This window comes from Carassius gibelio, chromosome B22 (assembly GCF_023724105.1).
Source record: "Carassius gibelio isolate Cgi1373 ecotype wild population from Czech Republic chromosome B22, carGib1.2-hapl.c, whole genome shotgun sequence".
NCBI lineage: Eukaryota > Metazoa > Chordata > Actinopteri > Cypriniformes > Cyprinidae > Carassius > Carassius gibelio.
The window spans coordinates 48,708,054-48,713,053 of NC_068417.1; positions in this window are offsets into that span (position 1 = coordinate 48,708,054).

The following is a 5,000-nucleotide window of genomic DNA, read 5'->3' on the forward strand; positions in this document are numbered from 1 at the left end:
CAGGTGCTTTAAGCTTTTGGGTTTTCTTTCCTACTTATATAATGTACTGGCGATTAGATTGGCTGGTCTTTAAATAGCCCTCTCTTTGCAGCAGTCTTCGCTTACGGCCATACCAACCTGAGGGCGCTAGAGAGCTACAGGAAGTGTTGGCTGCAGTAGGGAGAGGAAGGCTCTCCTCCATTTTGATTTTTCTGTTAGTGTTTGTTTTGTGAGTTGTTTTTTGGACTTATAGTTTATTTTTTGTGTGTTTTTCAGTTTTAAACCACCTAACAGCAGCATCTTGCTGGCTGGAGGGTGGTTAATTTTTTATTTTTTTGTGTTTTTGTACAATGGATGGATTATTGGCAAACGACACTGGACTGGCTGGAGAGAGACGCATGGCAAACGAAACCGGACTGGCTGGAGAGACACGCATGGCAAACGACACTGGACTGGCTGGAGAGAAACGCTTGGCAAACGACACCGGACTGGCTGGAGAGAGACGCATGGCAAACAACACTGGACTGGCTGGAGAGCGACGCATGGCAAACAACACTGGACTGGCTGGAGAGAGACGCATGGCAAACGACACTGGACTGGAGTATCGACAACGAGCAGGACACGGTAAAAATCAAGATGCAAGATATACAATTGGTGAAAGGAAATACTTAAAGGAGGCGACTGTGATTGTGAATGTGGAGAATGTAAGTGAAGTGAGAGCTGTGGATATTATTAAAGCGGTGACGGACAAATGTGGATATGGTAAAATCTTAGCACTGAGGCCAAGACAAGGAAAGGAATATGAACTGACAATGGAAAAAGAAGAAACTTGTGATGAACTGACTGAGGGATTGTTAATTAAAGGAGTGAACTGTGAGATAAAGAAACTGCAAAACAGAGATTATGTTGTCTCTTTCATGCATCTGCCCGTCTACCTTGCTGATGAAGAGATTTTAAATAAACTGGAGGTTTGGGGGGTTTCCCCAATTTCAAAAATAAAGCGGCGTGTTTATCCGGGCACCAGCATTGAGGATGGGACGAGATACGTAAAGGCGCGGTTCCCGAAGGAGGTGGCCTCCCTCCCTTACAGCACAAAAATAGAAACGGCAGAGGGACCACAATATTTTCGGGTGATGCACAGTCATCAGGTTAAGACTTGTCGGCTGTGCATGAGCCCAGACCATGTGGTGAAGGACTGCCCGGAGTTCACGTGCCATAAATGCGAGGAGAGAGGCCATTTCGCGAGAAATTGCAATGCTGTGACGTGCCCGGAGTGCAATTTGGTTTTAAATAAGTGTGAGTGTTGGATGCAGGGTGAGGAGGAGGAGCAGCAGCAGGTGGGCGGGCAGGTGCATGAAAGAGACAACGAGCAGCGAGACGTTGGAGAAGGGGTACGTGGTGAAGGACTGGAATTAAATAAGGATATAGAACAACAGAAAGAGTGTACCGAACCAATCATACAAACACAACAGGATGGGGGAATTTGGACACAGATGGATTTGACAGACAGCTTGCAAAATGCTTTGGATAATGTGGAACTGGTTGATGAAAGGAATAAAGTACTGAGTGATGCACAACAGGAGGGAATTTTATGTACACCGATGGATGTGACGGACAGTGTGCAAGAGGAGATGGACGGGATAGAAATTAATGATGCTACAAAAGAGTGTGAACAAGGAAAAGAAAATGAGGAGACGCAGGGGAAATCATCAAAAAGAAGAAGATCTGTAAAGGTAATACCTAATCTTGATACTGCAAGAAAAAGAATGCTTAAAGAAGATGGGATTGAGTGTGCAAATAAGTATGAGCTGCTAAAAGGTTTGGAGGAGATGGACTGAGTTTATGGGTTTTATGCATGTTTTTATATGTTTTATGCTTTTAAGAATTGTTACTTTTAATGCTAGAGGGCTTTCAAATGTAGGAAAATTTGAAAAGGTGAAAGAAATGTGTAAAAGAGAGGATGTGATTTTATTACAAGAAACTAACTGGAGGGAAGAGTACATGACTGAAATAAGAAAAAGGTGGAGTGGAGAGATTTTTTATAACAATGGTGATGGGAGGCTGGGAAGAGGTGTTGCGATTTTAATAAAAGAAAACTGTGGGGTATCATGTAAAACAATATATAATGACATAGATGGGAAATGTATTGCGGTTGAAATGGAGTATGAGGAGAAAAAAGTTATTGTAGTTAATATTCATGCACCGACTGTAGAAACTGAAAAGAAGGAATATTTTAATGTATTAAGAGATTTTTTAAAAAAGCATAAAGAAGTTATTATGATGGGTGATTTTAATACAGTTTTCAGTAAATTAGAAATTGGTGAGGGAATGGTTTTTAAAAATGATAAAGGAAGAAAAGAACTGAAATTATTAATGGAAGAAAATAATATGATTGATGTATGGAGAGAAAGAAATGAAGAAAAGAAAGAATATTCAAGGAGGCAATTAGTAGGGAATTTTATGTGTAAGACAAGGATTGATTTTATTTTGTGTACAAGGAACATTGAAGGTTTTATTGGTAACATGAAATATGTAGAATCAAGCTTAAGTGACCATAAACCACTTTTTATACAAGTAGACTGGAGTTCAGTGAAAAGAGGGCCAGGTGTATGGGTTTTAAATGTAGAGGTTTTGAAGAATGAGGAGTATGTGTTAAGTATTAAAGAAATTATTGAAAAAGAAAAGGAGAATGAAATGTACAGTGAAGATAAAAGGATATGGTGGGAAAATGTTAAATATTTAGTAAAAAAAATCACAATAAAGTATTGCAAATTAATACAGATGTGTAAGAGGAAGAAGGAGAGAGAAATAAGAGAAAAATTGGAAAATGAATTAAATGAGAATGGGAAAGATATACAAAAAATAAAAGAATTGGAGGGATTATTGAAAGACATGGAAGAGAAAAAATATGAAGGTGCAAGACTAAGGTGTAAAGCTAAATATACGGTGGAGGGTGAAAAATGTACAAAGTTTTTCTTTGATCTAGAAAAAATAAGAGGGAAAGCTGGAATGATTAAAGAAATAAGAGGGGAAAATGGTGTAGTGGTGGAAACAAATGAGGAAATATTAAAAGAAGTAAAAGCATATTATGAAAATCTGTTTAGTACTGAGGGGTTGAAAGAAGAAGAGAAATTGGAGTTACTAAATCAAATAAAAACAACAGTAGGAGATGTAGACAAAAAAGACTGTGATGAAGAGATAAGAGAAGAAGAGATAAAAAGAGCAATAAGTGAATTAAACAAAAATAAAAGTCCAGGTATAGATGGTTTGGGGAGTGAATTTTATATAGTTTTTAAAGATTTTTTAACCAGTATTTTAAAAGAAGTATATGAAGACATTTTTAAAAAAGAGGAAATGAATCAGAGAATGGGGATGGGATTAATAAAGTTGATATATAAAAGAAAAGGAGATAAAGTAGACCTAAAAAATTATAGACCAATTACAATGCTGAATACAGATTTGAAAATTTTAACAAAAGTTTTAGCCAATAGATTGAAAGAGGTAATGCCAACCATAATTAAAACAAATCAAGTGTATGGAGTAAAAGGGAAAGATATAGCAGATACAACTTTAAGTATAATAGATAGAATAAGATATATGAAAGAAAAAAACAAAAAAGGATATGTTATTAGTTTGGATTTTGAAAAGGCCTTTGATAGAGTGGAGCATGATTATTTATTTGGAATTTTAAGAAGGTACGGGTTTGGGGATAATTTTGTCAAGTGGATTACAATTTTATACAGGGGAGCAATAACAAGAATACAGTGTAACGGTTTTTTAACAGAATGTTTTAAAATTACTAGGTCAATAAGACAAGGATGTCCATTATCGGCGCTTTTATATTCTTTAGTTGCAGAACCATTGGGATTAGCTGTTAAAATAGATGAAGACATAAGAGGGATAAACATTGAAGGAAGTGGGGGAAATGAAAAAATATTTCAATATGCAGACGATACAACAATAATAGTTAAGGATATAGAGAGTGTTAATAAAGTAATGGAAGTGGTACAGATGTTTTGTAGGGGATCAGGAGGCAAGTTAAATGAAGAAAAAACAACATATGTGAGATTTGGAGGAGTAAATGTTTTAACTGATTATTTTCATTTTAAAGAAGCAAAAGAAATAAGGATTTTAGGTGTTCTTATGGGAAAAGATGAAAGGAATGTTAAAGAAAAAATGTGGGAAGAAATAGTAGGAGGAATTGAAAGAAGGTTAAATTTTTGGAAATTGAGGACTTTAAGTTTAAAAGGGAAGGTTTTAATTTTAAATGTATTAATGGTGTCAAAGTTGTGGTATGTTTTATATGTGACTGCTATGCCAGTGTGGGTGGAGAAAAGGTTGAAAAAATGTTTTTTAGATTTTTTATGGAATGGTAAACCGTCAAGAATTGCATACAGTACATTAATAGGAGAAGTAGGGAAAGGAGGGATGGGATTAATTGATGTTGAACAGAGAAAAAATAGCTTAAGAGTTAAAATAGTAAAAAAATATCTAGATGATGGTCACAAAGCAGCATGGAAAAAGACAATGGAATATTTTTTAAACAAATGTGGGGATTTTAACATGGGGGATGGGATTTTATGGATGAAAACTAAGAATTGGATGACAGAGTGCTTACCAGAGTTTTATAGGGAAATGTTTAGTGCCTGGGGAAAATTTTTAGACAAAGTTGAGTATGATCCACATGGGAGAGAAAACATTTTAAATCAACCTCTGTTTTTAAACAAAAACATTTTAAAACAAGACAAAGAATTGTTTTTAAAGAAATGGATGGATGTGGGGATAACAAGAGTGAGAGATGTTTTGTATGAATTTAAAGAAGGGTTTTTACTGTCACAATTTATTGTAGATGCAATGGAGGAGGCAAAGGAGGATTACAGTGAACAAGAAATAAAAAATAAATATGAAATCATAAAAAATGCAATACCTAAAGAGTGGATAAAAAGAATAGAAAGTATGGAAGGAGAGCCAAAAGAGAAATGCATTCATGTGAAGTTTGGGGAAAAAATGTATGATTTTAA